The 25,162-nt window shown below is 37.9% G+C and overlaps 2 pseudogenes; both read left to right on the top strand.

Annotated features, from left to right (window-relative positions):
• LOC102397246 overlaps window positions 1–9,262 on the top strand; it is a 37,440-nt pseudogene extending 28,178 nt beyond the window's left edge.
• A 1,926-nt stretch (window positions 9,263–11,188) lies between these two features.
• Window positions 11,189–25,162, top strand: part of LOC123465611 — a 103,257-nt pseudogene continuing 89,283 nt past the window's right edge.

Below are 25,162 nucleotides of genomic sequence, written 5' to 3'. Positions count from 1 at the left end.
AGAGATAAATCCACGCACATATGGACACCTTATCTTTGACAAAGGATGCAAGAATATACAATGGATTAAAGACAATCTCTTTAACAAGTGGTGCTGGGAACTCTGGTCAACCACTTGTAAAAGAATGAAACTAGAACACTTTCTAACACCATACACAAAAATAAACTCAAAATGGATTAAAGATCTCAATGTAAGACCAGAAACTATAAAACTCCTAGAGGAGAACATAGGCAAAACACTCTCTGACATACATCACAGCAGGATCCTCTATGACCCACCTCCCAGAATATTGGAAATAAAAACAAAAATAAACAAATGGAACCTAATTAACCTTAAAAGCTTCTGCACATCAAAGGAAACTATTAGCAAGGTGAAAAGGCAGCCTTCAGAATGGGAGAAGATAATAGCAAATGAAGCAACTGACAAACAACTAATCTCGAGAATATACAAGCAACTCCTACAGCTCAAGTCCAAAAAAATAAATGACCCAATCAAAAAATGGGCCAAAGAACTAAATAGACATTTCATCAAAGAAGACATACAGATGGCTAACAAACACATGAAAAGATGCTCAACATCACTCATTATCAGAGAAATGCAAATCAAAACCACTATGAGGTACCATTTCACACCAGTCAGAATGGCTGTGGTCCAAAAGTCTACAAGTAATAAATGCTGGAGAGGGTGTGGAGAAAAGGGAACCCTCTTACACTGTTGGTGGGAATGCAAACTAGTACAGCCACTATGGAGAACAGTGTGGAGATTCCTTAAAAAACTGGAAATAGAACTGCCTTATGATCCAGCAATCCCACTGCTGGGCATACACACTGAGGAAACCAGAAGGGAAAGAGACACAAGTACCCCAATGTTCATCGCAGCACTGTTTATAATAGCCAGGACATGGAAGCAACCTAGATGTCCATCAGCAGATGAATGGATAAGAAAGCTGTGGTACATATACACAATGGAGTATTATTCAGCCATTAAAAAGAATACATTTGAATCAGTTCTAATGAGGTGGATGAAACTGGAGCCTATTATACAGAGTGAAGTAAGCCAGAAAGAAAAACACCAATACAGTATACTAACGCATATATATGGAATTTAGAAAGATGGTAACAATAACCCTGTGTATGAGACAGCAAAAGAGACACTGATGTATAGAACAGTCTTATGGACTCTGTGGGAGAGGGAGAGGGTGGGAAGATTTGGGAGAATGGCATTGAAACATGTAAAATATCATGTATGAAATGAGTTGCCAGTCCAGGTTCGATGCACGATACTGGATGCTTGGGGCTGGTGCACTGGGACGACCCAGAGGGATGGAATGGGGAGGGAGGAGGGAGGAGGGCTCAGGATGGGGAACACATGTATACCTGTGGCGGATTCATTTTGATATTTGGCAAAACTAATACAGTTATGTAAAGTTTAAAAAAAAAAAAAAAAAAGAAGCAGCCCCAAGACTTCTACTAGAACTATTTACAAATATTTGGAATGAGACATGTTCTTTATGATAGTTGCTAAATGGTGAGGACATAAGTCTGGAGTTCCATAGTCAAATGCTGGTCTGAGAGGAAGTATAGTGTAGGAGGTAAGAACATGCACTAAACCATAATAGAGGTTGCATTGCAATGTATCCTGCCTGTTTACTCAGTGAGAGTTCTTGAGCATGCAAGTTATTTAACTTTGCTCATTCTCAGTGCTCACATTTGTTAAGTGGAGTAATTAATATTCCATTTAATTAAACTCATTATATATACCGAGAGATCAGCCCTGGGATTTCTTTGGAAGGAATGATACTAAAGCTGAAACTCCAGTACTTTGGTCACCTCATGTGAAGAGTTGACTCATTGGAAAAGACTCTGATGCTGGGAGGGATTGGGGGCAGGAGGAGAAGGGGACGACAGAGGATAAGATCGCTGGATGGCACCACTGATTCGATGGACGTGAGTCTGGGTGAACTCCAGGAGTTGGTGACGGACAGGGAGGCCTGGCGTGCTGCGATTCATGGGGTCGCAAAGAGTTGGACACGACTGAGTGACTGAAATGAACTGAACTGAACTGAACTGAATTGATATACCAAGAGAATTCATTAAGTGTACAGGTAACAACAAGAGCTATGAGTTACTGATCACCATTGTGTACAAATCATTGCTTTAAGTCATATATATAATATTATATGTGTGTATTATATAAATATATATATATATATATATATATATATGACTTCCCTGGTAGCTCAGATGGTAAAAGTGTCTGCCTACAAAGCAGGAAACCCAGGTTTGATCCCTGGGTCAGGAAGATCCTTTGGAGAAAGAAATGGCAACCCACTCCGGTATTCTTGCCTGGAAAATCCCATGGACGGAGGAGCCTGGCAAGCTACAGTCCATGGGTTTGCAAAGAGTCAGACATGACTGAGCAACTTCATAACAACAACTATATATATATATATATATATATATATATATATATATACACACACATATATATGTTATATGTTATATATATTATATGAACTTCCCTGGTGGCTCAGATGTAAAGAATCTGCCTGCAATTCAGGAAACCACATTGGATCCCTGGGTCGGGAAGATCCCCTGGAGAAGGAAATGGTTTCCCACTCTAGTATTCTTGCCTGGAGAATTCCATGGACAGAGGAGCCTGGCAGTCTACAGTTCATTGGGTCATAAAGAGTTGGACACAATTGAGTAACTAAACATGAACACATACATATATATTATATATATGAATAAAACAAGCAAGAACTGCCTTTTAATCTTAGGGAGTCATAATTCAGTAAATATTTGTTTTTATTGGTCATTTGGGGCTTAGTATTTTTTTTTTTTTTTTGGCTTTTTGGTCAGTATCAATAAGACATGAGAATATTTTTACCATTCTTGGTTTTGGACCCCTCTGTTCTCCCTGTCAGAGAAGGCGATGGCACCCCACTCCAGTACTCTTGCCTGGAAAACCCCATGGACGGAGGAGCCTGGTAGGCTGCAGTCCATGGGGTCACGAAGAGTTGGACACAACTGAGCGACCTCACTTTCACTTTTTATTTTTCTGCATTGGAGAAAGAAATGGCAACCCACTCCAGTGTTCTTGCCTGGAGAATCCCAGGGACGGGGGAGCCTGTTGGGCTGCCGTCTATGGGGTCGCACAGAGTTGGACACAACTGAAGCGACTTAGCAGCAGCATTCTCCTTGTATTAAAAAAAAGAAAAAGAAAAAGAAAATATTCAAGTCCTTCCATATGATTAAAGGAGTTCATCTAGAAATAAACAAACTGAAACTGAAAATAAAATATCAAAAAAGAAAAAAATGTCACCCTGTCCTCTGGCTAATTTTAAATTATAATTCATCCAACTTTAGTCAGTCTGAGAAACCACATAATATCCTAAGCCCTCAAAACTCAGCAGCTATCCATGAACAATGAAGAAAGCTCAGTCAAAACCCTTCTGTGGTCTCCCTGAACTCATGAACTCTAATGACTTTTCTGGCTCTTTTTTTGTGCAGTTCAACTTGTAACAAAGGCGACAGCTTTCAGAAAGCAGTGGTTCAATCACTAACCAGAGTGTGGAACTTATGAGAACAGGGCTCTAGTTTCAACCAACTGGCTCCATAGACAACTTGGCCTCAAGAAACAAAATATCAGATTCCATAACTATGATCAGCACTGCTACCTCAAAAGCCATTCTTCCAAATACTTTTCCTTAACTGTAGCAGCAACCTGGTAAGAGAATATGGATGTCTCAAAATAACCCACCATAACTATGATAAGAAACAATTGTAGCACAAGACCTACAATTTCCTTCCTACCTGTTTTCATCAACTTTCCCATCTAAGGACATAGACCATATTGAACATCTACTTGAAGCTATAGGGATTTACATTCAAATGTGGAACTTAAAACACTCATGTAGAACAATTTTGCAGATGAAAATGAAAAATTAGTCTTAATAGTTAGGCCATGCAATGGTTTACTGTATGTCCATCTGTGTATAGAGCTGGTCATTTAACTTGTAAGATGACTTAGTTATGGACTGAATAGATGAAGAAGCTGAAGCTCAAAACACATAAGAAATGTGACTGGTATCACACAATTTAAAGGGGCTACCGAGGTGGCACTAGTGGTAAAGAACCCGCCTGCCAACAGAGGAGACATAAGAGTTGCAGCTTCAGTCCCTAGGTTGGGAAGATCCCCTAGAGAAGGGTATGGCAACCCACTCCGTATTCTTGTCTGGAGAATCACATGGACAGAGGAGCATGGCGGGCAACGGTCCATGGGATTGCAAAGAGTTGGACATGACTGAACGAACTTGGCACCCACCCACCCACACACACACACACAGTTTAAAGATAGAATGCAAGATCTGACCCAGTTTCATGTAAGGACTGAACCACAGTGCTGTATTGTTTCCCTTATAGAGAAGGAGGAACAATACAGAGAAAGTCAAACTATTTTTGTGCAAATGTGATCTACTGAATGGGGCAGCAGTGTTGGGAAGCAGCCTTTCATGCCAGAGGGATTTTCTCTGTCTTCTGCATGCAATTGTTTCCAATCAGAGAATTAAACAGTAGACTTGCATAAGACTGATTGGAACAGAGTGGTCATTACTTTTCCAAAACTGCCCATTGCACCTTGGCAGGTATTTATGTTTTTCTCAAACAAGAGAATGCCCAGAGTCACTGCCATGAATCAAAATGCATAGACCTTTTAGCTGGATTCTTAGGGGGAAACTTTACAAGTGCTTGAAATAATGGCTAAAGCAATTTTTTTAAATGTATTCAAATAACAGTTATAAGCACAGTCAGATTGTTCTACCTAAGAAGAAAAAGAAAGGTAATTACCTGTAAAACACATAAAATGTATATTGTTTACTCATCATTAACTCTGCACACCTTTATGCTAATGGATAGACTAAGACAAGCTTCCAACTATAAGGTGACAGAAAGAGCCAGAGTAAGTCAGAGAAACACAAAGACAAAGACCTTCCCAGCTGACTGAATGACATCCCAGTAACCTTGAAGAATCCCTGTGTATTCTTCACAACCTTCAATCACCTGTGGAAGCAGTAAATAATGGGAGAAAATTCAATAGGTACTAGAGATCACTTTACAGACATTAGTTTCTCCTTACACAGTCTCTACCAAGGTGACAGCAAACCACTTATTGGACAAAGACTGGAAAAGCAAGAAAGAATATAAATGACAAAATCCAACAGAAAAGTCAAAGTCTTAATTCTCTGAATCCCAAGAACCCTTTTATTTCTTTTTTTTTCAATTTTTTTTATTGAAGTATAGTTGATTTGCTATATTGTGTTAGTTTCTGGTGTACAGAATAGTGGGAAGCACATTTTAAGGAAATGCATGGAAATTAACTAATGTTTATTGAGTTCCAGCATTGTGCCAGGAAATTTACATATAGTATATGTCGACACATGTGTTCTCAAGAAAACTTTTAGTGCTTTTATCCCTTCATAATCTATCCTTCCTTAAGGGAAGCAGAAATTATCCAAGAAACCACTGCAAAACTATAAGCCAAATAAGAATACAACACGTCACTCCTGATTCTGACTTTTTTTTTTAATGTAGCTCAGTGCAGTTCAGTAGCTCAGTCCTGTCCGACTCTTTGTGAACCCATGAACCGCAGCACACCAGGCCTCCCTGTCTATCACCAGCTCCCAGAATTTAATCAAACTAATGTCCATTGAGTCGGTGATGCCATCCAACCATCTCATCCTTTGTCATCCCCTTCTCATCCTGCCCTCAATCTTTCCCAGCATCAGGGTCCTTACAAATGAGTCAGCTCTTCACATCAGGTGGCCAAAGTATTGGAGTCTCAACTTCAACATCAGTCCTTCCAATGAACACCCAGGACTGATCTCCTTTAGGATGGACTGGTTGGATCTCCTTGCAGTCCAAGGGACTCTCAAGAATCTTCTCCAACACCACAGTTCAAAAGCATCAATTCTTCAGTGCTCAGCTTTCTTTATAGTCCAACTCTCACATCCATACATGACTACTGGAAAAACCATAGCCTTGACTAGACAGACCTTTGTTGACAAAGTAGTCTCTGCTTTTGAATATGCTGTCTATGTTGGTCATGACTTTCCTTCCAAGGAGTAAGTGCCTTTTAATTTCATGGCTGCAGTCACCATCTGCAGTGATTTTGGAGCCCAGAAAAATAAAGTCAGCCACTGTTTCCACTGTTTCCCCATCTATTTGCCATGAATTGATGGGGCCAGATGCCATGATGTTGAGCTTTAAGCCAACATTTTCACTCTCTTTCATTTTCATCAAGAGGCTCTTTAGTTCTTCACTTTCTGCCATAAGCGAGGTGTCATCTGCATATCTGAGGTTATTGATATTTCTCCTGGCAATCTTGATTCTAGCTTGTGCTTCTTCCAGCCCAGCGTTTCTCATGATGTACTCTGCATATAAGTTAAATAAGCAGGGTGACGATATACAGCCTTGGAGTACTCCTTTTACTCTTTGGAACCAGTCTATTGTTCCATGTCCAGTTCTAACTGTTGCTTCCTGACCTGCATACAGGTTTCTCAAGAAGCAGGTGAGGTGGTCTGGTAGTCCCATCTCTTTCAGAATTTTCCACAGTTTATTGTGATCCACACAGTCAAAGACTTTGGCATAGTCAATGAAGCAGAAATAGATGTTTTTCTGGAAATCTCTTGCTTTTTCTATGATCCAGCGGATGTTGGCAATTTGATCTGTGGTTCCTCTGCCTTTTCTAAAACCAGCTTGAGTATCTGGAAGTTCATGGTTCACATATTGCTGAAGTCTGGCTTGGAGAATTTTGAGTATTACTTTTCTAGCGTGTGAGATGAATGTAATTGTGTCGTAGTTTGAGCATTCTTTGGCATTGCCTTTCTTTGGGATTGGAATGAAAACTGACCTTTTCCAATCCTATGGCTATTGCTTAGTTTTCCAAATTTACTGGCATATTCAGTGCTGCACTTTCACAGAATCATCTTTTAGGATTTGAAATAGCTCAACTGGAATTCCAACACCTCCACTAGCTTTGTTCGTAGTGATGCTTCCTATGGCCCACTTGACTTCACATTCCAGTTTGTCTGGCTCTAGGTGAGTGATCACACCATTATGATTATCTGGGTCATGAAGATCTTTTTTGTACAGTTCTGTGTATTCTTGCCCCCTCTTCTTAATATCTTCTGCTTCTGTTAGGTCCATACCATTTCTGTCCTTTATCGAGCCCATCTTTGCATGAAATGTCCCCTTGGTATCTCTATTTTTCTTGAAGAGATCTCTAGTCTTTCCCATTCTATCGTTTTCCTCTATTTCTTTGCATTGATCGCTAAGGAAGGCTTTCTTATCTCTTCTTGCTATTCTTTGAAACTCTGCATTCACGTGGGTATATCTTTCCTTTTCTCCTTTGCTTTTCACTTCCCTTCTTTTCACAGCTATTTGTAAGGCCTCCTCAGACTACCATTTTGCTTTTTTTACATTTCTTTTTCTTGGGGATGGTCTTGATCCCTGTCTCCTTTACAATGTCACGAACCTCCATCCATAGTTAATCAAGCACACTGTTGATCAGATCTAGTCCCCTAAATCTATTTCTCACTTCCACTGTATAATCGTAAGGGATTTGATTTAGATCATATCTGAATGGTCTAGTGGTTTTCCCTACTTTCTTCAATTGAAGTCTGAATTTGGCAAAGGAGTTCATGATCTGAGCCACAGTCAGCTCCCGGTCTTTTTTTGCTTTAATGTTTTGCTTGTTTTAATGTGGTAGTTTTGGTCAATTCTGAAAAGAATTTTGAGAACAAAAGTCTGTGATTTTCATCAAGTATTTTTACTTAGCTTATGATGATTTCAGTAATAGAGAAAGAACTAGGTTGCCAATGGCTAAAATAATTTCACTGAAATAATTCATAGTGACAGATGGACAGATGGATATGGATGTAGACATATGTAGATAGATATCTCTACCTCTTCTCTACAAACCTTGTAGCAAATACTATGGTGAAGCCAAGATTTGTCTTACAAAGTTACCAGTGGACAGTCAAAACATAAAGTTGAAATATATTTGTCTAGCTGAGTGATTAGAACACTTCTAAGTGTCCAGTCCAAACTCAAGCAAGAAAGGAGTCAATTCTCAATTTTTGAGCCACATCTAAAATGCTTCATATTTATACTCAAAAACACTTCCTAACAACAAGGTCCTACTGTATAGCACAGGAACTATATTCAATATCTTGTAATAACCTAAAATGGGAAAAATCTGAAAAAGAATATTTAATATTATATAATTTACATATATGTCAATGACTTTGCTGTATGCCAGAAATTAACGCAATGTTGTAAACCGACTATACTTCCATTTAAAAAAAACAAAAGCCAAACAAAAGCTGCAAACTGCTTCTTTTCAAATCAGCAAACTATCTGATTCTAGTTGCTGTGTTTAATATGAAAGGCAAATACCACAATGTTTGTAAAGCAGAAATGCTTGAATCAATTGCCTGAGGTTTAACTCTCAGTCTACCAGTCAGTAGCTCAGTAATTTAGCACAGCTTACCTAACCTTTCAAACCTCAGCATCCTCATGTATAAAATGGGTATAATGGAAGTATCTGCTTCATGTGTTGTAAGAAAATACAAAGTAAGAAAATAAACAACCTTGGAACAGTCCCTGGGCCATCCCAGAGTCCTTGCATGCTATTCTGTTGTCTCTTTCATAGCCTTGCCCAGCCTCCCACTGGTGGACACCTTCATGGGCATCTGGAAATTAGTGGATGGCAAGAATTTCGATGACTACCTGAAGTCACTCAGTGTGTATTTTGCTACCAGGCAGGTGGCCACCATGACCAACCTACCACATCACTGAAGTGAATGGAGACACAATCACCATAAAAACACAAAGCATCTTCAAGAACACAGAGATCTGCTTCAAGCTGGGAATGGAGTTTGGTAAGACAACAGCAGATGACAGGAAGGTCAAATCCCCTGTGACATGCTGGATGGAGGCAAATTTGTTCACATGCAGAAGTGGAACGGACAAGAGAAAACACTAGTGCAGGAAACAGTTGATGGGATGCCCATCCTGACACCCACCCAGGGCAGTGCAGTTTGCACTCACACTTACAAGAAAGAGTCATGACCTGCCCACTCCTTCAACTGCTCTTCTGCCAGTTGACTCCTCCTTGACTCAGCACCAGATTGCCTCATTTTTCTCCTTTTGCATTTTGTACAAATTCAGCTTGATTGGAGGAATTCTCTTGGGGTCAGGTGGCAGCAGCCTGGATCCAGTTCTATTCTCATTGTGTATGTTTTTGTTTTTTAACTACATTCAAAGGGTGTTCTGACGTCAATAAACCAAAGCCAAAGTCAAAAAACAAAAACAAGCAAAACAGAAAGCACCTGTGCCTGGTGGCTTCTATGCACTGAACAGATGTCAGTTAATATGATTACCAAATTTCCAGGTATTGTAATTGTGGCAGGATAATTTGAGATATTAATCTTTTTTTACTGTTCTGTTCTCATTGATGCACAAAATTCAAAAGACTGGAAGTGATTTTGGTATATTTTTTTCTTTCCCCCCTGAAGAAAGGAATCAAGATTTTTAACTGCTAGCATGTAAGAATTTCTCTTGCTCCAGGAGAGAATTAATGACTTCTGTTTTCTAAAACCTTTAATGAAGCAATAGGGCTGAATTTCATTTAAAAGGGAAGAGGAGAGATGAAGGGAAAGAAAGCAACCTGGAAGAAATGAGAGGATGAGCATCCCTCAGACCTAGAGCTAGACGGGGTTGGATTTTTGGCAAGCAGAGGAGATTTATGTTCCTGCTGCACACAGAGTCCCAAAGGGGAGATGGAGAGGGATAGCTGAGGTTGGCCTCTAGGGTCTAGTCCTGGAGAGAAGCATCAGGTCTTGTGTGAGCCAGAAGATCCACTACAATGGAGATCTCTGAGCAGGCCCAGCACACTCCTGCCAGAAAAACAATAGAAGACCAACATGTGTAAAAGCATTATGCAGCAGAACACAAAATGGTAATGACAAAGATAATATGGGTGTTGACCAGGTCACTTGCTCATCTCTGCTTGCCCCAATTCAAGTCTTACAGAGTCATAAGAGAGAGAAGCCGCCAAATCTAAACTTACATTGTGTTTCTTACTGCCCTGATAATTGAAAACCAGGCCCAGAATTAATTTATTTTAAAAAATGAGTTGCCAGTCCAGGTTCGATGCACGATACTGGATGCTTGGGGCTGGTGCACTGGGACGACCCAGAGGGATGGAATGGAGAGGGAGGAGGGAAGAGGGTTCAGGATGGGGAACACATGTAAACCTGTGGTGGATTCATTTTGATATTTGGCAAATCTAATACAGTTATGTAAAGTTTAAAAATAAAATAAAATTAAAAAAAAAAAAAAATAAGTTCAGGGAACTTGAACTTGTGATCCAGTGGCTAAGACTCTGAGCTCCCAATGCAGTGTGCCTGGGTTCCATGCCTGGTCAAGGAACTTGATCCCACATGCTGCAAATAAGAGTTCACATTCCACAACTAGGACCCACTGCAGCCAAATAAATAAAATAGATGAACAAAAATTTTTAAAGATGAATTTCAGGAATTCCTGGAAGTCGAGTTGGTTAGGATTCAGCATTTTCTGTCCCAGTGGCCCAGGTTCAATCCCTGATCAGGGAACTAAGCTCTCACAAGCTGCACAGCATGGCCAAAAGAAAAAGATGAAGTTCTTTAAGGTAAGCAATGCCTAGCATAAAAGTATGAGTTTTGCAAGGTCCTACCGTATAGCACAGGGAACTATATTTAATATCCTGTGACAAATCATAATGGAAAAGAACATGAAAAAGAATATGTATAACTGAATCACTTAGCTGTACCCCAGAATATATAACTATAAATCAATTATACTTCAATAAAATTTGAAGAAAAAAAAGGAGTATGAGTTTTTGAGTTATTTTAACCTCAGTTTAAATACTAGCTGTGTGTATAGCCATAAGTAAAGGATTGAAATTCACTAAAATTTAGTTTCTATATTTATAAAATTATAACTTGAAGCATATGTGTAAAAATTAATCATTCATAAATTGCTGGATATATCATATGGCAAATAAATGGTAGCTATTATTATTATATAAATGTGCTCCATTAGGCAGAAAAATAACTGTCAGTGAAAGATGACCCTGCCATAAAAGGATGCCTGTTGAAGGTGCAGTGATTGGTAAACAATTCCAATCCCCTTCAGGACCAAAGCATTTCTGAAGCAGACTACCTGAAATGTGGATCACATACCACATGCATTAGCAGAATCTGGGAAAGTACATGTAGACCTGTATCTCCAGATGCTAGACCAGGGAGCCGGGGGTATGGAACATAGAGTTGGATAAGGAAGAAACCATTAATATGGGAGCACTAGCCTATGACACACTGTTCCCAGGTGGCACTCGTGGTAAAGGACCTGCCTGTCAATGCAGGAGACTCAAGAGACACAGGTTCAATCCCTGGAGAAGGAAGATTCCCTGGAGAAGGAAATGGTAACCTACTCCAGTATTCCTGCCTGAAGAATTCCATGGACACAGAAGCTTCACAGACTACAATCCCTGGGGTGGCAAAGACTCAGACAAGACTGAAGCAACTTAGCCCACATGCGTCCTATGACACAAGGTTTTATACTCTGCAAGGACCTTAGGAGACTGTGCTACCATGCTGCTCAGATGACCTTGGAAACACAAAGAAAGTGATCGACTTCATTAGGTGAATTAGAAATACCAGAAATTCCTCCCTCATGGATTCATGATTCATGGCTCAGTATATGTGTACAAGCTGAAAATTACCAGCTCCTGCATCTCACTCACAGATGACCTTGCAAACAACCAAAATAAAATTCCTCCTAATAGGCAGAGCTTCAGTGTGCACTCAGACATCTGCTTTGTGCAGAAAGTGTCCCAAGGTTGTGATATGTATGGTTTCATGAGCAACAACAAGTGACTTGGCTGGATGGATGGGGCATGGAATGAAAAAGACAGAGAAGTCTGAGAAAAAGGCATGTGGATAGACATAACAAAACAAAAATCTTTGTTTTGCTTGTGAACGTGCTTGTGAGCGACTGTTTAAACTGCCACCCAGATAACTCCCTGGAGCATGCCTCGGTGCTGTTCTGGTCACATCTGAAGGACAGTCTTGACTAACATTCACTCACAGATACTGTTGCCAAGAGCCCTTCTCTCCAAATCTGTGTGCATCTCTGCAGACTGCTTCCCAAGGAACCCAATCCAGGAAAGTGCCAAATTAAACATTTATAAATTTAAAAGAAAGACAATGGAAATTTTATATGAAAGTTAATTAATACTTTCATCATAAAATGTGTACTTTAAATCCATGAATACGAACATTTTAAAGAAGACTTGAAGCAAGTGGCTAAAACTGTCACCATCGCCACCCACTCCACACCTGCCAACCAGACAAGCACACAGACGCTACTCACACACATATTATCTCATTCCACATCCAAAAACTTCAGGGGAAAGAGATAATTTATTTCTACTAATTCTACCCAAACTTTCAGAAACCACTCTAACTGGTAACCTCTTGTCATGTGCCTCTAAATAAATCACTATTAAGGGGATATGAAATGCTGATTGGCCATCACTACGATATACACTTCCTACACCCGGAATAAAGGGAGGAAGGGAACCACATTGCAGGACTGACACAGAGATGTCAGTGTCATCAGCGTCTTCCCATAAAGAAGGCAACATTCCCAAGAACACTCAGAATGCTCTAACCAGGAGAACAGCACCAACTGTTCAAAAATAAAAATGTTTAAATAAGGGATAATATCCTTTTTAATGGATATACTTGAGACTATAGGTCTGTGATGGGCAGGTTTCTAAAGTGGCCCATAAGATTCCTGCTCCTTGGAGTACACAGCTATGTAAATCCCTCCTCTTGAAATGTCATCAGGACCTGTAAATACAATAAAATATTACTTCCATGATTATGTTGCATTATGTGGCAAAACATATTTTGCAGATATAATTATGCTCAGCTGATTTAAGTGAATCAAATTGGAATCTTCCCCCACCTCCCAGGGTGAACTAATCAGATGAGATTTTTAAAAGCTATCAGAAGCATCAGAGATCTCTTCATTGGATAACCATGTCTTGAATTGCCTTGGATGAGGGTAGGACCTGAGGGTGGCCTCTAAGAACTATGAGCAACCCCAGCCAACAGCGAGCAAGAGAAGTAGGGCCTCCATCATATAATCACAAGGAACTGCATTCTGATAATGCCTAAATGAGCCAGGAAGAGTACTTTCAAACTGCAAAAGGGACCCATGCACTGGCCAGCACCTTCATGTCAGCCTTATGGGCTCCTGAGCAGAGTTGTGTCAGTCAGAGATTTCTGATCTACAGAAGCCATGAGACAACTCACTGGTGTTTTAATTTGGGGCAATTGGTTACTTGGCAACAGAAAATAGACACAAGGTCACTTTCTAAAGTCTTTTGGGTTTTTATTTTCATGACAGGCAACAGAGTATACAAAAATGCACAAAGTGTATATTAATGATGACGACTACAGTGCTACAAAGCGTTTTGAGTATTGGTAGTTTTCAACAATGGCAAAAATGATACGTTTGAGATGTGAAATGTGCTCTTTCTGACAGTCTGCAAATATGCCCTACAGCTGAGTTTTAGGCACAGTATTTAGCAAAATGATCCACGTCTTCATTTCACTCACTGAACTAAAAAGAAAAATGCTAGTTTTTTACATTATCATTTTCTCTGCCACAAAGAACAATCTGCACTTCTTAAAATCTATTAAATCTTTAAAACATATACTTTCTTAGCTCTGAATTTGTAGATACCTCCTGAATCTTTAATACTCAAGAAGAGATAGAGGAAATGCAGAAAATGTTTCCAAAAAAAGTTTTGCCTGCTGAATTAATGTATAAGAATTCTAGAATCTTTACTAAAAATAATATATTTTGGAAGAATCAGGAGCCAAAAGATGTATTTTGTTTCCTCCTTGAATTCTCCAGTTTGTGGCCATATGACCCCGGGAAAAGCTATTGTGGATAAAAGATTGAATAAATTCTAACAATTATATTAGTGAAAGGATTCCATGAAAATGATATATAGTAAGCACTTTATAAATTCTAAAATGCTAACTAAAATTAAGGTATAGATAACAGATTTTTAAATGGAGTTTTCTTTTTTGCTCCCGCAAATAGTGTGTTCAAGACACAGGTATACTCAGAATGAAAACTGTTTAGAAATGATGAAGCATTAGGTATAAATGAACTTTGGATGCATTGTAAAGTATGTTCTATTGGAATGCTGATACTAGAAAATAAATTACACTAATCAGCCTCTTAAATAATACTTAACCTCTAAATTATAGGATGTGTATACTTTGTAAAATTTATGTATAGGCACATTTAAATTGTTCAGTTAATTAAAGTAGTTATTAAGTTAATTGTCATTGGCCTAAGAGTCTTGAGTTATTGGTATAATTAAGGTTATTTGTGTTAGAATAAATCTTAGTACAAGGGGATATCTTTTCCTTTCTTTTTTTTTTTTTACATTTTAACTTTCTTTTATCATAGTACAGAAATCCAAAATCATGTATATCCCAACAGATAGGGAATCTGTGATTCTGAGATGGTTTCAAGCAAAGTGATGATTCAAACTTATCACTGCTTTTTGAATATGAAAATGTTGTGAGAAGATTGCTCTGTCTTCTGGGTAACATTCCCAAGGATGAATTATTACTATCTTTGCATTCTTCTAGAAAGTCTGTTTGTAGCATTTATTTAAAATGACTTCTAATCCCATCATATAGGCTTCCCAGGTGGCTCAGTGGTAAAGAGCCCAACTGCCAGTGTTGGAGAGATAGGCGATACAGGTTCAATCCTTGGGTTGGGAAGATCCCTTGGAGTAGGAAATGAGACTCCACTCCAGTATTCTTGTCTACATGGACAGAGGAGCCTGGCAGGCTACAGTCCATAAGGTCACAAAGAGTCAGTCACGACCTAGTGACTGAGCACACACACAAACACACACACACATTGCATCATATACAATATTTTGTTATTCAGAGAAAGGAAGGAAGTTTCTCCAAAAGCACATCTTAAACTTCAGAGGTACCTCTGAAATTGCATTGTCTCACCACATTGGGCTGCAGTTCAGAATCCCCTGGACTCTCCTTGGATTCTACTTTTGTTTTCTCATTGTTCTGGATGAAAGTCATCCCTCCACTACCAGGGACTCCACCTACCCCATGAGACTTGTGAGTCCCTCCTCAGCAGTATTGCTCAATAATACAAAATTCTCTGTTTCCTAAGAGACCACTACTTAAGGCAGAAAGAAAATTTTTACTGCAACATCTGCCTTGCTCTGTATATGTTTCTTGCTCATTTGTGTCCGACTCTTCATGACCCCATGGACTGTAGCCCACCAGGCTCCTCTGTCCATGGGATTCTCCAGGCAAGAACACTGGAGTGGGTTGCCATTTCCCTTTTAATAAAAGTCCATACAACTAAAAAATTCTTTAAACTAGAACTATGACTCTATTTTTCTGGGCTCCAAAATCACTGCAGATGGTGACTGCAGCCATGAAATTAAAAGATGCTTACTTCTTGGAAGGAAAGTTATGACCAACCTAGACAGCGTATTAAAAAGCAGAGACATTACTTTGCCAACAAAGGTCCGTCTAGTCAAGGCTATGGTCATGTATGGATGAGAGAGTTGGACTATAAAGAAAGCTGAGCACCGAAGAATTGATGCTTTTGAACTATGGTGTTAGAAAAGACTCTTGAGAGTCCCTTGGACTGCAAGGAGATCCAACCAGTCCATCCTAAAGAAGATCAGTCCTGGGTGTTCATTGGAAGGACTGATGTTGAAGCTGAAACTCCAATACTTCGGCTACCTGATGTGAAGACCTGACTCATTGGAAAAGACCCTGATGCTGGGAAAGATTGAGGGCAGGAGGAGAAGGGGACAGTGGAGGATGAGATGGTTGGATGGCATCATCGACTCAATGGACATGGGTTTGGGTGGACTCCAGGAGTTGGTGATGGACAGGGAGGCCTGGCATGCTGTGGTTCATGGAGTTGCAAAGAGTTGGACACGACTGAGCAACTGAACTGAACTGATTTGATTAGGTTAGAGCAACTCTGCCTCAAGCTCACCATAGATATTATTAATAAAAGAAGATATCAAGAAGTAAATGCACCCAGTACTTTCTTTTCCCACAAAGTGGACTTGGGAGCAAGAGTAAAACATATAACAAAGAGCTATAAACTTCTAGAATTATGTAGGTGTAACCATTGAGTCCTTGTAGTATTTTGAAAGCCCTGGTGATGCCACATGGCTGTCATGATTAAAAAGATGAAGAAATTTGATATATCAAATTCAGGGCTATTTACCACTATTTAAATTAGCTATATAAAGCATGCTGTACCTTTCCAAGTGGGGTTTGGAACTGGAGAAACTGTGAAGGTCAGGATTTGTAGACGGATCTGTGTTTCATTAAAATTGAGTTACTGGTTCATTTGTGTATCCTTGGGCAAATCATTTCAGCAGTTAAAAGAAGATAATGCTCAAGGCTAAAAGATTAAATCCCCTAGTTAAAAAAAAAAGAGCAAGGTAAATGATAACACTATTATAATAAATATTGTCATTTATTGTTATTGCTTCTGAGTCTAGCTTTCTCTAAGCTCCTATCACTATTATTATTCATTTTTAACTGCGTTCATTAGGCAAGGTACAAGGAGCACATACCCAGCTCTATGTATCACTCAGAGATGGTCCCCTACTGTCCTAGCTCATCATGATACTCTCTTGACTCTGGGCAGGAAGACCCAGTGGAATAATGTTCTAGAAACTAAAGCAGGGGCCAGCTTTAATAACACTACTCCCAGGAACTCTGATAAAGCTAACAGAGGACCTATTATTGTAGATGCCACGTGTTGGTGAAATAGATGGTATGAGTTACTGCATCAAATAAGGCCATGACTAATGAGATCTTTCACTCACCCATTGACAGACTGAGGCAGAGATCTGCTAGTCTATCCATTTATTCATTTACCTGCTATATGTATCACACCCTAGTAAGTACTAAGAAAGGTGTAACAGAAATGAACCCATATACAGTACACATATGGGGCCTAATAAACATTCCTTCACCCTCAGAAGCTTAAAAGATTTTACAAAGACACTGGAAAGAGCTAATTAAAAGTAAAAAGTAGGATATCAAGGCAGTGTTGCATGATAGAAAAAACATAGACTTCTACTAATATCAAAATGTATTATTTAAGTTATTTAAAGTTAAAGAAATTGAAATAGTGTGTTATTCATGTGACTGGGCTCAAAAATCACTGCAGATGGTGACTGCAGCCATGAAATTAAAAGATGCTTACTCTTTGGAAGGAAAGTTATGACCAACCTAGATAGCATATTCAAAAGCAGAGACATTACTTTGCCAACAAAGGTCCGTCTAGTCAAGGCTATGGTTTTTCCTGTGGTCATGTATGGATGTGAGAGTTGGACTGTGAAGAAGGCTGAGCACCAAAGAATTGATGCTTTTGAACTGTGGTGTTGGAGAAGACTCTTGAGAGTCCCTTGGACTGCAAGGAGATCCAACCAGTCCATTCTGAAGGAGATCAGCCCTGGGATTTCTTTGGAAGGAATGATGCTGAAGCTGAAACTCCAGTACTTTGGCCATCTCATGCGAAGTGTTGACTCATTGGAAAAGATTCTGATGCTGGGAGGGATTGGGGGCAAGAGGAGAAGGGGACGACAGAGGATGAGATGGCTGGATGGCATCACTGACTCGATGGACGTGAGTCTGAGTGAACTCCAGGAGTTAGTGTTGGACAGGGAGGCCTGGCGTGCTGCAATTCATGGGGTCATAAAGAGTCGGACACGACTGAGCGACTGAACTGAACTGAACTGAACTGATGCAGATTAAGGGTACAGAAAAGAGAACAATATCACAAATAACCATGTAAAATGTAAATGAAAGCAGCAAAGATACCACTTTCAACAACCAGATTAAATGTTTGCCAATACCAGCTGCTAACAAGAGTGTTGAGGAAATGGAAATCTTATATAGAAAATAGGACAAACTAGAACAGACACAATAGTTGAGCAATTTGGCAGTATTTAGAGGAACCCCAAAATACTTCTAACCCAACGTTCACCTTCTAAGTATTTTTTCTATAGAAACTTTCGGTTTCTTACACAAAAACTCTGTCCAAAGAGACATAAAAATAGGCACTATGTTACTTCCCTGGTGGTCCAACGGTTAAGAATCCACCTGCTAATTCAGGGACACAGATTCAGTGATTGGTCTGGGAAGATTCCACATGCTTCAGGGCAACTAAGCCTGTGTGCTGTAACTACTGAAGCCTGCGCACCCTAGAGCCCATGCTCGGCAACTAGCGAAGCCACCGCAGCAAGAAGCAAGCCCACGCACTGCAACTAGAGCGGAGTCTCCACTGGCCACAACTAGAGAAAGCCCATACGCAGCAATGAAGACTCACCTCAGCCATATATAAAGCGATAATTTTTTTAAAAAATATGCACTATGCATCATTTTTGTAATAGCAAAGTGCTGGGAGAAATGTAATGTCAATTGACCACAGAATAATGTTAGACCAAAAAAAACACAGATTAAGAATTTTAAATAAAACTTTATCATTTACAAAGAATGGCATTAAACTTCCTTTAAAAACCTGTCCAAAACTTTTCTTGGGTTCTCAGAAGCTTTGTGACATACAGGTAGATCTCCTAATATTCCACAGGGAGGGGAGAGCAGACCTTTTCATCACATGTCAGCAATCTTCAAAAGGTTATTTAAAAGATATGCTTGTAAGACATGTTTGAAAGGAGATTAGAGTGCCTTTCCAAAAACACAAGCAATCATTTTGCTAAAGCTTCTCTAAGTTTTACTTGGTAACACTTATTTAATGAAGAGGGTTATTTTTTCATCAGTAGACAAAGAAAATATATTTATTCAGTGCTGTTATATGAATGAAATTGATCTATACATAATAGCATAGGGGATAATTTAAGTAAAATAAATGGCTGCAAAAAGATGTGTACAGTATGATATTTACATGCACTAAAAAATTAGGCTTAGGTTTCAGGCCACATGCACATGTAGGAAAATTATGAACCTAAATTCTTCATAGAGGTTGTCCCTGAGGAGGGAAAAAAGGAGAAGAGATTGAAGAGGGTGAATTTAAACTTATTTAGAATAGCTTAATTACTTTATATTTTAAAAATCTGAACAAAATAGGAAAAAAGATTTTATATTTTAAAATTATAGTGACAATAATTTAAAATTATTTTACATTTTAAAATTATAGGGATCAAACCCAGTTCTCCCATATTACAGGCAGGTTCTTTACCAGCTGAGACACAAGGGAAGCCCAAGAATACTGGAGTGGGTAGCCTATCCCTTCTTCAGGGAATCTTCCCGACCCAGGAATCAAACCAGGATCTCCTGCATTGCAGGTGGATTCTTTACCAACTGAGATATTAGGGAAGCGATTGGTGTACATATAACTGCTGAACTGCTTATTTCTTCTTTAAGCTGGCTTTTGGCTTCATGTACTCTCAAGCACTCTATTGTCAGATACATATTAATTTTTAATTGTTATATCCATCTAATGTAATGACTTTTTTAGTATTATGAAATGTCCCTCTTTGTCTCTAGAAATATTCCTTAAATTAAATTTTATTTATCCAGTATGAATACAGCAATTCTAGTTCTCATATGCTTCATGTTTACATTGTATATATTTTGCATCATTTTATTTTCAATATGTGTATATCTTTTCATCTAAAATGTATTTTGTGTGGTATATATACACAGTGGAATACTATTAGCCATAAAAAAAAAAAATGAAATTTTGTCATTTGCAGCAACATGGATGGACTTGGAGGGTATTTTGCTAAGTGAAATAAGTCAGACAGGAAAAGACAAATACTGTATGATATTATTTATATGTGAAATCTAAAAAATACAACAAATTCATGAATTTAACAAAAAAGAAGCAGACTCACAGATATAAAAACAAACTAGTGGTTTCCACAGGGAGGGGAAGGAGGAGCAATATAGAGGTAAGGGAATGGAGAGTGCAAGCTATTGGGTATAAGACAGACTCAAGGATGCTTTGTACAACATGGGGATCTAGCCAATATTTTGTAATAACTGTAAATGTAAAGTAAATTTTTAAATTGCATAAAAAATTAAAAATAATATTAAAAACTATAAAAAAAAGATAAATGGCTGAAAAAAATAATAGGTTGCTAAAAGGTACATAATTTGAATATTGCTTTATGAAAGTAAAGGTACCTGTTTAATATAGTTGAAATGTATGTTAACCTATGTTTTCTAGAATCACACATATTAAGTCAGTCTTCTATGAAATCTTATTTATTTTGGAAATGAATCCATGGCTTACACATAGCTATTTATGTGGTGACTTCCTTTCAAGAAAATAGAAAAAAATGGAATGATAAAATAATAAAAATAATCAAATAAAATGTACCTTTCAGAAGGCATATAATTTTTGCCATCAGGTTTGACAATCTTTGCTTTTTGATAAAAAGTTTAATCCACTTGCTTTGGGTAGTGTATTGATATGCTTAAATTTATATCTATCGTTTTGCATTTGTTCTATATATGACTCATGTCTGTTTATTTTTTTCTCGGCTTAACTGACTTTGTTGTTAACCCAACAAATTAGACAATATTATTGTGTTAGTTCAAATCCTCAAGAAGCAGGATTAAATGAGTGAGGATTTTATTAGGGGAAACCTCTCTTGGAAAAAGTGGAGAGAGGCTGGAAAAGCCAGGCCCTGAAGCAAGTATTACCCTAAACAAAGGAGAAAGGGGACATTGTTTGGGCTGTGGCATTAGGAGTCTTCGAGTGAAAGATCCTCTTGAAAGGAATCCTGTATTTCCCAGGAAAAGGCTTGCCTTAGTATCTCTGTGCACTGTCATTTGTGAAAAGTGCATGGGAAAAGCGAGCTTGGGTGATGGATTTCAGAGTGTAGAAAGCAGAGCTCTCAGTCAGTTAAGCTCCTCTGTATTAGAGATCTGCAAGATATACTTTTACTGCGCTGCATCCTTATTACATTATAGGGACAAAGCTACTTTACATTCATCTACATGGTTGCCAGTGTCTTTGCCCATCATTTCTTCCCACATATAGGACTTTTTTCTGGGTTCACTTTTCTTCTTGAAGTTCTTTTTTTTTAATCCCCTTTATGAATCTCTGTGCTGGTAACTTTTCTAAGCTTTTGTTTGTTTAAAAAAAATAAAAAGTCCTGACCCTCATTCTTGAAAGTTAAACTATTAGCAAAGACAGAAAAAACAAGCTGAGAATTACTTTCGCTCAAGATTTTTAAAGTTATTGTTCTTTTCCATAGTAGTATCCATTGTTTTAAAAATGATCTTATGTTAATTTAATTATCATTCCTCAGTAGGTAATCTGTTTTTACCTTCCACTGTATTTGAGATAGTCTCTTTGTCTGTGGTGTGCTGAAATATCACTACATTATTGTGGATGTAGGTTTACTTTTATTTACCTTTCTTTTTAAACTTTGAGCTTTCTGTATTAAAGAAATTTGACTGTTTTCAGCAAACGGTCTGCTATTGTTTCTTTGATACTGTCTTTTACAGTCTCTCTTTTCCTCAATTATGACAGACCTATTTATTCTATCTATATTTTAGTCTCTCTTTTATATTTTCTATCTTGTATTTTATATTTTCTATCCTCGTCACTCAGTGTCTTACTGTGTAATTCCTTCAGGTCTTCCTTCCATGCACTAATTTTTAACTCATGTGTGTGTCAGTTGCTATTTAATTCATCTTAGGGATAAGACCACTAGAAATGGTTATTTCTAAAATTTCTTAGTTTATTTTTGTCTGCTTTAAACTTTTGACATTATGTGAAAACCATTCAGGTTATCTCAACCTCCATACAAATGGTGGCAAAACTACCAGATTTCAAAAGGATACATAAGCTTAAATAATATTGAACTTAATTATACGTACTGGTAAATGTGAGAATACTCATTAGCATTTACCACATTATTCAAATTACTGAATAGATAATAATTTTATAATTTACACATTAGATTTTTATTATCCTCATGATTTAGTTGTCCCTTAATTCTTTACTTCTTGATTTTATTTGCAAAATATGTCATATTTTGACAAAGATTCATAAGGAAGTACTGCCTATACTATCCAAGTGTTACATATTTTCAAAATAAGTCATATCTAAAATATTCATCTGGAATTAATTCAAGTATATTTCCAAGAAAGGCAAGCATTTTCTACATAGTTTTGAGGTAGAATCCTGAGAGATATGTTGAACTTGTGATTCAAAATAACATCTATTCACAAAGGAAAAAAAGAGACTATGTTTCCTCTCAAGTACAATATTTATAAATGTTTATAAATTATAGATTAAATGTTCAAATTGAAGCCCTAGTGTTGTGATATATATATCCAAACCCATCAAAAAAAGCTGTTTTTTAAAACTAAGTTAAAAATTCAAATATATCAAATTTCAATGGATATAACTTCAGCCTATAAATATTAAGCTACATGTCAATACATGTTTAAACGATGCTTACAAAATAAATTTATCAAGAAGTTTGAAATAATCATGCAGTATATTAACTATATTCATGAAATCTGGATTATCGGATTATAGTGTTATCTACAGCTTTAGAAAAAACTTCAGATGTTAAATGAATGATTCAAGGATAAACATAGATTCTCTAAAAGTGTTAAAAATGTAACTGGGTTTTAATGTATGTAGACCTAACCTTCATCAATATGAATGTTTTAACATGTAATCACCAACTATTAGATTGATATCTTGATGATTGAGATGTATATGTTTTTCTATACTACTCAATCAATATATTAGCATGTAGATTAATACTGAAATGAAACAAATTTCAAGTTTGATGTTTTTTAATATATACTTGCTTTTAAAGGTTGTATACATAATGGCTTTGGCTTCTGTATGAAAACATGAGGCTAAGAATTGCTAGAGTCATGTAAAGATCATAAGAGGAAGACCATGAGAATCTCCGAGACTTGGGTCTGAGTCTTAACATTCTGAGCCTGAACCAGTTTGGAAAAACTTAACTCCAGACTTCTTGTAATATGAGGTAATGTCTGTTTTTGTTATTAAGTTCACTCTTAATTGGATATTCTGTTATTTGCAGACAAAATCCTTCCCATGTGATATCTAAACATATAATTTTTTCTTCGAATGTAAGAATTGTTCTACTCAATCGCCAACAGATTAAAAGAGAAAATACTGAAAAGAAATGATTGACAAAAGTCAACATATTTAAAAAAAAAATCTTAGCCAACTACAAATTAAAAGCAATTTCTTCAGACACAAATAAAGAACAGACTTTTGGACTATGTGGGAGAAGGCAAGAGTGGGACTGTATGAGAGAATGGCATTGAAACATGTATATTACACTATGTAAAATAGATGACCAGTGCAAATTCAATGCATGAAGTAGGGCACCCAAAGCTGGTACTCTGGGAAAACCCAGAGGGATGGGGTGGGGAGGGAGGTGGGAGCAGGGTCAAGATGGTGGGACACATGTACACCCATGGCTGATTCATGTTGATGTATGGCGAAAACCACCACAATATTGTAAAGTAATTAGCCTCCAATTAAAATAAGTAAATTAATTTTTAAAAATTCAATTTCTTTAACATTAGCTTCTAGAAAACCATTCTTAAAGAAATATCAGAACTATACTTGTTTTAATCGAAACAGAAAAGGAATGTCCACTCACTAGTACTTGCATCATTACACTGGAGATCCTAGCCTCTGCAGTTAGTTGTACATACATACATACACACACAGAGACATACCAAAGAAATGAAGCATAAACAGTAGAAGTAAATAGACCAAACTCTCATTATTTGCAGGTGATTTCACAAAATCAAATACTTAGAAAATTCTAGAATACTTGCTAAGACACTGCATAACCACAGGCCTTGCTAACTTAAATACTACATGCTTAACACATATACTTTTTTTCACTCCACAAATATTTATTAACTATCTACCATGTGCCAGTTACTGTGCTAGACCACAGAGATTCAAGTCAAGCAATACAGTACATTCCCTGACAAGTATGAAACTGTATCTACCATGAGAGGTAAATAAACCTTAATCAAATGTTTCCATGCATTCCATTTTGGGGCTTCCCCAGTGACTAGTGGTAAAGATGTGTTACTTGCTCAGTTGTGTCTGACTCTTTGCAACCCCATGGACTCTGTAGCCCACCAAGTTCCTCTGTCCATGGGATTCTCCAGGTAAGAATACTGTAGTGGGTTGCCATTCCCTTCTCCAGGGGCTCTTCCACCTCCAATGCAGGAGGCATGGGTTCAGTCCCTCGTCTGGGAAGATCCCACATGCCACACAGCAACTAAGCCCATGTATGCATGCTCAGTTGCTCAGTCATGTCTGACTCTTTGAATCCCATGGACTGTAGGACACCAGGCTCCTTTGTCCATGGGATTCTCCAGGCAAGAATACTGGAGTGGCTTGCCATTTCCTCCTCCAGGGGATCTTCCGGACCCAGGAATCAAACCTATGTCTCCTTACACTAACATAAATCACAGAGTATGTTAAGTTCCCCTTAATAAAATGTGCAGTGATCTACAGGGAAAGCTAATTTAATCTGGGGACTAAAGAAAAATTATCAGTATAAGATAGTCAACAAAATGATGAAAAGTTAATTAGATGAGGCAGAGGAAGGAGAAGGAAATGTTTCCAAAAGAAAAACAGTACAAGCAATGGCACCTGAAGAAAGTATAGTCCATTAGATAGACTGAAAAATGGGCAGTGTCGTTTAGAGAAAATTCTCCACGGCATTTATTGATGTCTTGTATCAGCATATCAGTTCTTGTGCTGGACCATCTTTCCAAGGATATTTGCATAGCAACCAACCATCTTGAAATATACAGATACTCTCTTTCTCTCTCTCTCAAAAGAGAAACATAAAGGTAATATCTTCCTCCAGGTCAAAGGATGGACAAGTTTACTATCAGCTTACTTATAAGACTGAGGGTTTCCTAAGCTCAGAGAAACACTGTGCACAT

This window comes from Bubalus bubalis, chromosome 1, assembly GCF_019923935.1.
Source record: "Bubalus bubalis isolate 160015118507 breed Murrah chromosome 1, NDDB_SH_1, whole genome shotgun sequence".
In the NCBI taxonomy this organism is placed as follows: domain Eukaryota; kingdom Metazoa; phylum Chordata; class Mammalia; order Artiodactyla; family Bovidae; genus Bubalus; species Bubalus bubalis.
The sequence above is the reverse complement of the archived record's forward strand: the minus strand, read 5'-3'. Positions and strand labels throughout refer to the sequence as shown.